The sequence below is a fragment of the Sminthopsis crassicaudata genome, chromosome 1, assembly GCF_048593235.1.
Source record: "Sminthopsis crassicaudata isolate SCR6 chromosome 1, ASM4859323v1, whole genome shotgun sequence".
NCBI lineage: Eukaryota > Metazoa > Chordata > Mammalia > Dasyuromorphia > Dasyuridae > Sminthopsis > Sminthopsis crassicaudata.
Genome location: NC_133617.1, coordinates 74,427,478 through 74,441,222, shown reverse-complemented (window position 1 = coordinate 74,441,222; position 13,745 = coordinate 74,427,478). Strand labels below are relative to the sequence as shown.

Below are 13,745 nucleotides of genomic sequence, written 5' to 3'. Positions count from 1 at the left end.
ATCCTGAGATAGCCTTGTTAAAAGGAGCTGAGTGGTATAGTAGATACTTAGAGTTGGAGTAAGAAAGATCTGAGTTCACTTTCTTGTCTAATAACTTACTATTTATGTGATCCTAGGTCATTCCCTTAACCTCTCAGCCTGAGTTTGTTCACATGTAAAATGGTGTTAATAACAGCACATACCACATAGGATTATTGCTGAGGTTCAGTTGAAAAGAATTCATTTAAATAAGCATTTATTAAGTCCCTCATATTTGCCAAGTACTGTGCTTAAGTACTAGCAATGAAAGAAAGAAGGAAGAAAAAAAGGAATGAAAGAAGAAAGTTAGAGGGAAGGAGGAAGGCAAGGAGAGAAGAAATGAGGGAGTGAAAATCAAGGAAAGAAGGAATAAATGAAGGAACAAAGGACTTTCTTATTTATTTTCAAAATAGTGTATTTCCACATAGCTATTTGTAAGTTGTCTCCTCCTTTAGACTGTGAGTTCTTTCAGAGCAGAAATTGTCTTTTGCCTTTTTTTTTTTGATCCCCCATACTTAGCACAATATCTAACAAATAGAAGATAAATGCTTATTGACTAATTGCTTGGCTGACTTTCCAAAATATACAAAGAAGCACCTCATCATAACTATTCCAATAATACACTCATTGTAGCCCCAACCCTGCAGAGTCTAACTTTATTCTTCATAACTATGCTCTGTCCTGAGGTTGGTAGACACTTTCTGGGGTTTGAGGGGAGGCATCTATGGACAAGGAATGGATGCAAGCTATGAGAGAAGGAAGAGCAGGGTCCCAAGAGAATCAGGAATGGGAGTAGTGATGGGAAGCCTAGAGTATATGGCCATGGCCCCTGTTTTCCCTATGCACAGTCAAATATCCATCCTCCTCCCTGAGCAGGGTCATGAATGCCTCTCTTCTGGAGAAGATTGTCACTATAATTGACCTGTTTGAGGAGGAGATTCCAAAGACTAATATGTAATCCTTTTATTTGTGCCAGGACAGAGTGTGCAGGTCAGATTCTCCTGAGTTACATTATGTCTTTCAGGTGAGGAAGAGACAAAACCAATGGATCCCCAGTTGGGAAACACAATGAGGAACATCATTGGTTTATGGATAACATCATATATATTGTGTACATTCATCTTTTTCAACTATATAAGTAAGTACGATGAAAGGTCAGGGCAGGGAATTCTTCTTGAGCCTTAAGGGCCAGTTTGAATGGGGAAGATACAGAGATATGAGCACTGGTTGCTTCTCTCCTTCCCTTAATCATTTAAGCCAATTATTGTTAGGATTTGAACTCCTTTAAAAGTGTGAACTCTGAACCAGAGAATTGTTAAGTGCCAAACAACTGATTTAGCACCTAATAATAATCCTAACAAATTATAGTACCAGTAGTCTTTATAAATAACACTTTTGGGGGGGTTTCTGAAGTACTTTGCCCATAAGCTAATACAGAAGAATTGTGGGAATACAAGACATTAGAAACTCAAAATTCCTCTCTCCTCAGGGGTCTGTGACTGGAGCTAAGGAATTGTCTCTGGATCTTTGGAACCCCCACTAACACCTTCTATCCCTGAGGCTACTGGCCTCTTTTCTTATCTGGGATGTTTCCTGTATGAGAAGACATAGGTGCAAAAAAAGTGGTGATGAGCTATCTTTGGGGGAACTATGGGATCTCAACTCATGTCTGTGTCTTCAGTGGAAGAGCTGGTCCAGCAGTCTTCTGTGCAAGATTTAATTAGAGAAGGCTCCTACTCTCCTTTAGCCAAAGCTGACAGCCCAGAGGGTAATTTTCCAGAGGGTAATTTTGAACATTTGAGTGGTTATGTCCTTGACCCTTGTTATCTCTTGCAGAAAATCTTCAAAAAAACACTTTTTTGTGGCATGTGAATGGGATCCTGTCAGTGACTTATTCAATGGAAGTGGGTGTTTGTATTTGTTATTTGTGGACAAAGCACAGTTGCCCAGGTAATGGTGACCTGGGGGCAGGGATGGATAGGGGAAGAGTAATTGGACAATATTAAAAGACAGTCCTTATAAAAAACTCACTGAGTGTCAACTCCTTGTGCTCATTCTGTTCTTACTCCAATGTCTGGACAATCCTGACTCCAGTATCCATTTTTCCCTTTCAAAGACAGCTTGTGACTGTGACTCTCTTGAAATATATTGTCCCAGAGATCTTCTGAGGAATTTGGGAATGGGCAGAGGAAAGGTTCCTAAGGATAGAATAGATTGTGTATAATCTATTATGCCATATAGATGTGGTGGAGAGAGTGAGTTCTTGGTTATGACTGGGGGTGGTAGAAGAGACAAGTGGTTCCCACCTCCCTAGAGGAGAGAATTGGGGAGGAAAATCATATAGTCTACTTTGGACCAGTTTCTAAGAGATGTTGATCCTTTGTTTTGCAGGAATTATTCCTAAGGAGGATTGGATGAACTGGTGTTCTTGGATCCTCATTTTGATCTTCATTCCTCTCTTAATAATATTTATTTTAAAATTTATAATTCGATATTTTTCCTCTTTTTTTATGATACTGCTCATTTCAATGAATTTCACCAATATTGAAAGTATCATCTTTTTGATGCCTATATTAAGGGTATTTTTTTGGTTTTTCTTCCCTTCATTCTTTTAAAATAGAGCACTGCTCCTGGAGTAAAGGGGGCACTGTCCCAAGCTTCCTGTCCAGCTCTGAAACTTGAGCACAGGCACCTCTTGTGTTTGCAGGGGGAAGCTTTGCCTGCTCTGTTTAGGAAACATCCTGGTTTCCCAGACTTTGTCTTCTAACCTGGGACTGGAAATTCCCTTCCTGCTGTGCTCCTTTACTGAGTCAGGACTGAGGGTCTTAGTTGCTCATGTGCTGTGATGAAGACCCTCTCACTGGCTTTCCCACAGTCTATCTGAGATGACTTGAACACCCTTTTCACCTCAGTAAGACTGACATTTCTTGAAGTTTTTTCAGCTGGAGAGCAGTTTCATTCCATCAGACTCTGTTCAGAGACTTGGTTTCATGTGGTTTTCGAGGGAGAACTCGAGGTGCTTCCTGACTTTACTATCTTGGTTCCACCCCAGAAGCCTTTTCTTCCCATTCTTATTTAAAGCATTGAGTTCCAAATTCTATCCCTCTCTCCCTTCTTCCCTGCCCCCCAAGATTGTAAGTTCTTATATATAATTTATATATGCACAATTATATAAGACATTTCCACATTACTCCTTTTGTACAAGAAGACTCAAATAAAATAAAAATGCAATAAAGTAATAAATAGCATGCTTCGATTTATGTTCAATCAATATGAGTTTTTCCTCTGGAGTTGGATAGTATGTTTTATCATTATTCTTTTGGAATTGTTTTCAATCATTGTCAAACTGAGAATAGCTAAGTCATTCAAAGTCTAAAGATACTTCTAACCTGTATTCAGCTTATCTTCACAAAACAGTGGTTTGAGTAACAGTGGTTCTGGTATCCAGAATTTATCTCTTAAATTTGCTAGCATACAGAAAATGACCTGACTGCCCTGGAGAAACAGTTAATGATCATGCAGGGCTTATCCCTCACAGTTATTGATGCTCAGTTTGAGAGGAAATGGGGGAATAGTTTCAAGGGGGAAGCTAATAAAAGATGAAGTCAGGGGAAAGGGAGGGCCCAAGGAAGAAGGTAGAACAATAGAACAATATTTTTAATAGAACTGTAATATTCCATTATCTTCATATAACACAACTTGTTCGACCATTCCCCAATTGATGGGTATGTATTCATTTTCCAATTCTTTGTTACCATGAAAAGAGCTGCTACAAACATTTTTATACATGTGTGTCCTTTTTCCTACTTTATGATTTCCCTTGGATACAGACCTTGTAATGGTATTTCTGAGTCAAAGGGTATGTACAATTTTATAGCCTTTTGGGCATAGTTCTAAATTGCTCTCCAGAATGGTTGGATCATTTCACAATTCCACCAACAATGTATTAGTGTCCCAGTTTGCCCACATCTCCTCCAATATTTATCATTACTTTTCCTGTTATTTTAGCCAATTTGATAGATATGAGGTTGTACCCCATTTGTTTTAATTTGCATTTCTTTAATCAATAGTGATTTAGAACATTTTTTCATATGAGTATAGATGTTCATATCTTTTGACCATTTGTTAATTGGGGAATGATTTGTATTCTTATAATTTTGATACAGGTCTTCATATATTTTAGAAATGAGATTGGACAGTGGATAGAGCACCACCCCTGAAATCAGGAGGGCCTGAGTTCAAATCTAGTCTCAGACATTTAACACTTCCTAGCTGTGTGAACCCTGGGCAAGTCACTTAACTCCAATTGCCTCAGAAAAAAAGAGATTATCAGAAGCACTGCCTGTAAAAATTCATTACCATCTTTGTACTTCCCTTTTAATCTTGTTTCTGTTGATTTTGTCTGTCTAAAACCTTTTTAATTTAATATAATCAAAGTTGTCCATTTTGCCTTTTATAATGTTTCTAGTTCTTCTTTGCTCATCAATTCATTCCTTTCCCAAAGATCTAATAGATAAATTATCCATTGTTCTCCTGATTTGTTTATGGTATCATACTTTATGGCCAAATAATGTGCCCATTTTGACATTATTTTGGTATGGAATGTGAGATGTAGGTTTATGCTGAGTTTCTGGCATATTATTGAAGAACAGGTGTTTCCCAGAGTGACAGTTAACCTGGATAATTAACAATCAATGAGAGAATTGATGAGGAGCAGGATTTGAAGTTTAATTAAGTCATATACTTTTAAGTCTCTGCCAACCTTGGGCAATTTTTAAAAGAATTTACGTCCCACACTAACCTGAACAGAATACAATCGCTGCCCTAGCTGCGTGGAATCTAGATAGAGGAGAAAGATAGCTCAACCTTCAGAAACTGAACATTTAAAATAAGGACTTTACAAAAAAAGAGTAAGCTCTAGGACTCTCCAAGTCATTGGTTATTAATCATCATTTCTCTCATATACTGGAGTAAACTGCCATTTCTTTCTCTAATGGATCACTGATCTGTATAGAAACAAAGGTTAAATCATTTTCCCATAGACTAACAGCTAGGAATTTTCTGAGACAGGATTTTAATTCAGATCTTCCTGACTCTGAGTCCTGCACTCTGTCTACTGCACCACTAAATTTCCTTTAAATAGAGATGTTTAATCAAAGACTTAGTTGTTGGGGGCAGCTAGATGATTCATGGATAGAGTAGCAGCCCTGAAGTTAGGAGGACCTGAGTTCAAATGTGTCCTCAGACAATTAATACTTCCTACCTGTGTGACCCTAGGCAAGTTTTTTTTTTTTTTTCTTTCTGGTTGCCTGAAGTATTTTCTCTCTGACTTCAGAGCTTTGGCATTTGGCTGTGATATTCCTGGATATTTTCATTTGGGGATCTCCTTCAGGAGGTAATCAATACATTCTTTCCATTGCCTATTTTGCCCCCTGGATCTAAAATATATGGGGCAAAATTTCTCATTTTCTTGAAATATGATGTCTAGACTCTTTCTTTGATCATGAGTTTCAGATAGCTCAATAATGCTTAAATTATCTCTCCTCAATCTATTTTTCAGGTACTGTTAGGTTCTTACTAAGTGCTAAGACAATTAGCACTTAATAAGAACCTAACAAGGTACATTGTTTTTCCATGGAGATATTTTAGCTTTAACTTTGACTGAGATCATAATTACTACCTCTGCTTTTAATTTTAACCTGATCAACTCTACTCCTGATCTTTATTTTATATGTGTAGTAAATATATTATTTCTTATCCCTGTTGACTCCTTTGCTTCACTTCTACCTGCTACCTTCCCTACCCTAAACTATTCTCCCTCCAAGGATGTGTCTCTTATCTTGTCCCTCTATCCTTGCTTCTTTCCATCTTTTTAAGTTATCTGGATTCATGGCTAGGGATGAGGAGGACATCCATGAATGATCAGGCTTATCTTCTACTTTTTCTGTCATCCTGCCTACCCAGAGTGATGGAGATCTTGATTACCCTGGTGCCATGCTCAACACCATCTCCCAACTCTGCCAGAATAAGTGTTTGCTTCTCTCTCTCCTTCCTGAAACTCATGGAAAGACTGAAAGATTCATGTAAACTTGCTTCATTACTCTATGTTAATTCTAAATTTTTCTCTGGGCAGAAAAATGAGCAAAACTCCACATCCCAGTAGTCTCAGAAAAGATTTAAACTACTTCCCCTAGGAATCAAAGAGGAATCAGATATATCATCACTTTTTTTGCTTTTGGTTTGTTTGCCAGGACCTAATTAAGAATTGAGTAGGAGAATCACTGAAAGCTGAGAGAGAAACAGAGATTCTATTCTTCTTTCTTCCCACATCATCTTTTTTTTTTATCACCTAACAATTTTCACAGTAACTACTCTTAGTTTCATTCTTTTGATGCTTCTTTCCTTTTCCATGTCTTCATAAAATCATATGCACTTTTTTTCCTCTTTGACTAGACAAGACCATTCTTTCCCTCAATTCTTACCAATGCCTTAATCATTGAATGGGTGTTGCTCCAGCCAAAGTGTGACTTGTTAAAAGATCTTAACTTTAAATAGACAAGATCTCCCATTCCATTGAGGGCCATATCCAGTTGTCCTGATCTGTATCTTGACACCAGATCCACATGGCTCTGGAGAAGAAAGTGATACTAGTGACTTTGCACAACCCTCTCTCGTTTAAATCTAATTCACTTGCATGGCATGGCATCACTTTCCTGATGTCATGGTCCTCTTGGAGAATGAAGGACAAACAGCAATAACATCTAACCTATATGGAGCCACTTGTTTTACTGCTTCTAAAACTTCAGACAATTGGAAATGCAGTCTTGGAAGTCTTTATGATCTAGAAGGTTTGCCAGGCTGTATGTGATTCTGCCATTGTATGGACCAAGTGAGGGAAATGATTATTGCTCTCTTGAATTAATAATTAGTTATTATTGGGGTGATCCAGAATGTTTTTTCCTTCCTATTTCCTCATACTCAACTAGGTCAAATCAGTCCCTGAAATGAAGGGCTAATAATGAGATTGAATTTAATATTCTCCTCAATCTTTTTCAGTCTTGGTGGTGTTATAATCAGTTTTCTGGGGCTTGGAGTAATGTTGGATTAAGTGTGATATAATCATAGATATTACTCATTACAATAAGACTACTTCTCATTATAGTATTTATTGTTCTCATTAATTGTTAACCAATCATAGTGGATTGCCATCTATCAGTAACATCCACTTCTTCAAAAGCATATAAAAATCTGTAGGCTAAAATGGTCAATTTTTGATTTATAAGAGAACCAAATGACAATCCTTTTTTTAATCCACTATAACTAATTAATTAGTTAATTAATAATGTAATTAATTGCCCCCAAATTTTGTCTCTCAAACTTTTAATACATCATGTGAAAATGGGAAGACAGATTTGTTCTGTTTTCTGTTGATAATAGACATTGAATTATGCCTCCTGGTAGCAAGAGGTCACTTCTTATTAGGTAAATCTGTCCTTGAGACAAAAGAAACAAAAAGTCTGGTTCTATTCTGAGAGAATTTAAACAATGCTTTGCATCAGAGTTTCAAGGGTAACCAAATCCATGGGGCTAGTTCAGTGTGGGAAAGGAGTTCATAATTCTAAAGTCAGGAAAATTAATCCTAAGTAGTCTGGAAGAACACACTTTGAATGATATGTCCTAGGTAAGATTCAGGTTTGTTTTATTCTTCTTCTGCACCTGATATCCTCTACTTATGTAGAGCTGAGAGAGTCTTTTCCTATTTCTTTGTCACATTGTATTAGGTTCCAAAGCCAATTTTCAGGTTTCAATAAAAGGGGGAAAAGAAAGTGGAAAGATTGGGAGGGAGAGAGATAAAGGGAAAGAAACAAAGAAGAAGGTAAAAATTAACAAGAGATGAGTGCAGAACAAACATCATTTTGCCCAGGTCCTTGTGACTCAGCACATATAAAACACACACACACAGAGGGTGAGGAAGACAGGGAGACTGAGAAGAAGAGAAACATATAAAGAGAGAGACAGAGAGACATTGGGAGGAAAGAGGTTTCAAAAACCAGACACACCAAACCAATTTGACCAAGGATTACTTTGGGCTTTCAAACATACTGAGAGGACCATCATTCTTATCAGGCTGGGCCATGGAATATGTCATGGCATTAAGGCAGCATGTGAAAGAAGGAGATTAAGTTTGGTAACAAAATATGTTATCTTGTTATTTTGATTTGAAGTGGCTGATATATTCCGATGTGGAAAACTACTGCATTTATTTGACATACATAATTTTATTGACTAATAAATTAATAGAAAAAATATCACTGACACCAGCTTTATCCTTTTGAACCTCTCCTTGTGAGGTGTCATTAAGGAAATGAGACCCCTAGCACAGGTCCATTCAGAAGGAGCTAAGAGGTACAGTGGACATTGAGTGGTGAGTGGAGTCAAAAAGATCTGAGTTTATTTTCTGCCTTTTCCTTGATGTTTGACTCTGAGCCAGTGGGTCAAGTGAAAAAGATTCAGTTCAATAAATATTTATTTGGTGGCTTATATGTGCCAAGCATTCTAGTTCTAAGTCTTAGGGAAGGAAAGAAGGAAGGAAGAAAGGAAAGGATGTAGACTGAGATAAAAGAAGAAAGAAAAAAAATGAAGATGAGGAAGAAAGAGGGGAGGAAGGTAAGGAGAAGGGAGGAAGAAAGGAATATGGAAGGAAAGAAGAAAGAAACCAAAGTAGAAAGAAAAAAAGGAAGGAAGGAAGAAAAGAAGGAAAGAAGGAAGGAAAAAAGGATGGAGACATTTGTAGGTGAATAATGGGGAAAAAGAATAGAAGAAAGAGCAGAAAGACCAGAAGGGGGCTAGTGGTTAGAAAACCTGAAATGTATGGCCATGGCCCCTCTTCTTTCTATGCTCAGCCAGACCTCTATTTTCCTCTCTGGCCAGACCCAAGATGTCCCCTTTCCTCAACAAGAATGTCTTTATAGCTAGCTCATACTTGAGTATGAGATTCCCAAATTCCAACACGGAATGCTTTTTCCTGTGCCAAGAGAGCGTATGAAGGCCACATTCTCCTTAGTAGGCAATGTGTGCTTCTAGTGAGGAGATGATGATACCAGTGTCTTCCCTGGTGGGACTTATGATGATGACTATCATTTGTAGACTGTTAAGGACCACACCTAAGTGTGAAACCTAGAAAGCCTGTAAAGAGTTAAAATGAACCATTAGGGGCAGGTCTGGTCTCCAAAGCCCCCACAATTGTGAATCATAACACAGTTGAAGGAATTGTAAATCAGTCTTTACTGATGCAGATATTCCTTGTGAATTAGAAATGACATAAATCGGAGGCAAAAGGGAACAGGAAAGAGGTCAGAGAATGCAACTGCTTCTCAGTCTCCTTGTATTGTTATCATTCTCTCACATGAAGGCATCTATTCTGCTGGTCAGAATCAGATCCCCAGCAGCCATTTGCAGGTTGTTCCTGTAATAGTAGACAGTCATATTTAATTTCTGCATTCTTCTTATTCATTTATGTAGGTAAGTATGATGAAAAGTCAGGGCAGGAAATTCCTCTTGAGCACCATGGATCAGTTTAAGCAGGGAAGGTACAAAAATATGAGAATCCTGTATACTTCACCCAATCCATTTAACCCAATAATGGCACCAGTAACCTTTAGCATAAATATCTTTATGATTTTCTGGGATGCTTAACTCATAAGCTAAGCTAGACAGAAAATTTATAAGAGTACAAGACTTATTATCATTTCAGTGTTTCTCTTTCTTTGGGGATCTATGACAGGAGCTAAGGAATTCTCTCTGAGTCCCTGGATCCTTTCACTAACACCTTCTGTCCTATAGCTGGTGTATGCTCCTAGTATGTTCCTAGTATGAGGAAAAATTGGATATAAAAAGTGGAAATGAGCTTACTCTGGGGACCATGAGATCTCCCCAATTCTCTCATTGATGGGAGAGTTGAGTGTGTGGTCATCTTCTATGAGAGATATAGTTGGAGAAAACTCCTACTCCCAGTCCTTTTGGAGCTTGAGTCCTTTTGTCAGAGCTGACTGCCCAGAAGGTGGGAAAAAGAATCTGTGTGGTTATGTCCTTGATCCTTGGTGACCTCTTGCAGATCTTCAGAAACATGCCTTTTGATGTCAGTTGATCAGGATCCTGGCAGTGACTTATTCAACAGAAGTGAGTGCTTATATTTATTACTTATGGACAATATATAGTTGCCAACGTAATGGGGACCTGGGGGACAAAATTAGGAAAGGGTCAGTGGATAATATTGAAAGGTAGTCCTTATGAAATAGTCACTGGGTATCAAATATCCATCCTCATTCTCTCCTCACTTCAATCTCTAGATAGCCATGACCCCAAGTATCCCTCTTTCCCTTTCAAAGGCAGGTGAGACTTGCCGTAGGTTGCTATAGTAGAATTTGGATTTCCTTTCTTCTGTGGATTTCACTATCATCCAAATAGTGAGCCAGATATCTCATGAGGAATTTGTGGTGGGATGAGGGGAAGGTTTCTAAGGATGGAACAGGTTGTGCATAATCTGATTTATCAGTTAATACAGGGATGATAGAGAAAGACAATTGTAAGCTGTGATTGGAGGTGGAAAAACAGACACATGGTTCCAGCTATTCTATAGAAGGGAAGAGAAACTGGGAAAGGAAATTAAATAGTTTATGTTGGAGCACTCTCTGAGAGGTAATAAGATTTGGTCTACTCTGCAGGGATTATTCTCAAGGAGGATTGGATGGACTGACTTGCTTGGAGCCTAATGGTAATCTTTATCATCCTTTTAGGAATAATAATTTGAGAAACTCTCCCTGGATATTTTCTCTTCTTTCTTATGATACTGATGTTTTCTACAAATTTCATCAATATTGAGAGCAGAATCTTTGTGCTGCCTGAACTAAAGGTAATTTTAACCCATAGTCAGTTTATGTGTACAAGAGAGGAATTCAGGTAACTGTCCCTTTAATTGGCTGATGTACTTAAAATGGCCAGATTGCCCTGGAGAAGAACTTTAGGGTCATCTAGAGTTTCACCTTCAGAGTCACTGATGCTCCACTTGGGAGAGAATGAGTGAATAGTCATAAGGGGGAGGCAACCAAAAAATGAAATAAGGAAAAAAAAGATGACCCAAGGAAGAAAGTAATTCAGTAGGCTGAATGACCTGAAGTCATCTAAGGAAGAAGGTGTGGAGTATGAAAAAAAAATTACTGTCCCTTTTTGTTCTCAATCCCTACTCCTTCCCTCCTTTTTTTTTTTTTTTTTTTTTTTTAGCTTTCTGTCCTACCGATTTCCTTCTCTTCTTCTTCCTGCTCACTCTTTCCTCCTTTTTTTTTTTTTTTTTTTTGTCTAAAGCTAGAATTAGCACCTAACAACCTGGACAAAGACCTTTATTCCTACCTAGTTCCCTGGGATGGAAGGGATGTTGCTTCCCCCTTTCTGTCCTTTTTTTCTTCTAGTACCAGTTAGTCCACAATCTCACCATGCCTTCAAGCCCCAGTGCTTTATGGTAGACCTGCTCCTTCCCTAGGAAAATTTCCCAAAGGGGAAAGAAGACTGCACTTTTCTTCCCCTACCTCAAGGAAACTGCTAACAACAGGATTCATGCTTCTATTTCCAATTTTTATTAACAATGTATAGGAATAGCTATATCCTAGATTGACCATTAAGCAACATGCACTTCATGTCCCTACCCATTCCATCACCCCAGGAATTTGCCTCAGTACCATGTTAAATCTCTGTTTCCTTTGATCACTCTCTTGTCCTCTCTTTATCCTTCTCAGCAAAATGAACCAGGACTCTGAACAGGTCTTCCTGAGGAATTGCAGGTCTCAGGTTTTCCTCAGGAACATAGGTGATTGTTGATATGGGTCACCAAATGCACGCTGAAACTTGACCTGATTAATCCCTGCAGTCTGGTGGTCTTTAAGATCTTCTGAGTTACTGAATTGATTCTTTATTACATTTACTCATTACCTGCAGTGAAGAAAGTCTAGGGCTTAACACCCTAGACTACAAGGCAAACCAAATTTCTTTCAGTTATTATCCCAATGATTAATTAATATGACAGATTTTTGTAGTATAATAGAAGTATTAGCATGTAAATTGTATTTTTTGGTAGGCTAAGTGAAAGTACCTTCAGGACAACTCTGATAGTAAAGATGATGAATTACATATACTTTGTCTTGTTCCTCCATGGTTCCAATGTCTTCCACTTGATCCTTAAGTTTTGAAAACTTTCATTCTGTATAGTTAGAATATTATGAGAAGTCAAACAAGTAGCAATAAAAAAATTTAATGTATAACTTTTAAAAATTTAAAATAATTGTTCCTAATCAGTTGTTATTATTACTGTTTTTGAATCCCAGAATCCCAGAGCTACAAGAGACCTCAGTGAGATTAGGCTTATTCCATCTTGACCCTATGGTGTAGTACTCGGAAAAAGGGAGTGAATGCTACAATGAGGCAAATTTCAGCTTGATGCTAGAGAAAACTTCCCAAACAGTCCATCAGTGGAATGAGCTGCCTTATAGAGCAGGGGAGTTTCTGTTGCGAGAGGTCATTAAACAAAAGCTTATTGGGTATGCAGCAGTAAAAATAGTTTTCTATGTATAGGTCCATTAGGTGGTTTCTGAAAGTCCTGCTCACTCTAATAGTGTGTAATTCTGTGATATGGTACAATCTGTCCTTAAAAAGAAAATACAAATTCTAGTTTGCCTGACAAACAGCCACCCAGCCTCTGCTTGATGCCTTCATTAACTTCAATCAGTCCTTAAGGCAGCTCATCCCACTTCTGGGACACCTCTAATTGGTAGGAGCTTTTCTTCACATCAGCCCTAAATACAATTCTAAATAATGTCCACTTATTAAATCCTCATAGCAAAGAAATTAATACATCTTCAGCATGGCAGACCTTCAAATACTTAGTTGAACACTGCTATCATACTCTGGAATCCAGCTCTACAACTTTATCCACTGTACCACCTAGTGGCCCTGATGTACAAAGTCAACTTAAGAATCATAGTTTCCCCAAAAGATGTAAAACAAATCAAAAACCTGAATTCCATAAAACAGAAAATAATCCTGCCTAGATTTTTAAAATAAATACAGCAACAAATAGTATCTATGAACCACTTGAATAAAGAGGAAATATATTTTAATGTCTAAGGCATATAATAATCAAATTGTACCATTAATTTAAAAAAATGTTATTTTTTGATTTTACATTACCTTAATTTCTCACTTTATCTTTGTCCTGCCTAGTAAGACATCCTCTGCAACAAATAATAAGAGAAAGAAAGAAAACAACACAACAAAACTGACCTGCAAATTAATCAAATTTTCCAATAGGTGCAACACCTTGCACTTTGAGAAATAGTTATCACACCTATTCTTTTACACTAATTTACATCAATAAAATTAAACAAGGATTGTTTATTATTGTTGATTTCCTTTTATATTATTGTATTCATTGCATGTATAGTTTTTTCAGTTTACCGTAATTCACTTGCATCGATCTATATGTCTTCTTATGCTTCTCTGTATTCTTCCTATATACTATTTCTTAAAACATAGTAATATTCCATTATATTCACATGTAGCAATTTTTTAGCCACATCTATTGGCATCTGCTTTATTTCCAGTTCTTTTCTCTTACAGGATGCTGCTAGACATATCTTGGAATATTACATTCCCATCTTTGCCCTTATCATATTTGTGCA

General features: G+C 37.5%; 1 protein-coding gene across 2 annotated transcripts in view; it reads left to right on the top strand.

The window, feature by feature from the left end:
• Positions 1 to 3,242, top strand: part of LOC141539206 (uncharacterized) — a 72,425-nt gene extending 69,183 nt beyond the window's left edge. The window contains exons 8-10 of one of the 2 annotated variants that reach the window (XR_012481224.1): positions 1,043 to 1,156; positions 1,855 to 1,968; positions 2,410 to 3,242. The gene's annotated coding sequence lies outside the window, so the exon portion shown is untranslated. Of the gene's footprint in view, positions 1 to 1,042; positions 1,969 to 2,409 lie in introns of both variants that reach the window. The other variant, XR_012481223.1, reaches the window with a different exon arrangement.
• The last annotated feature ends 10,503 nt before the right edge of the window (positions 3,243 to 13,745 follow it).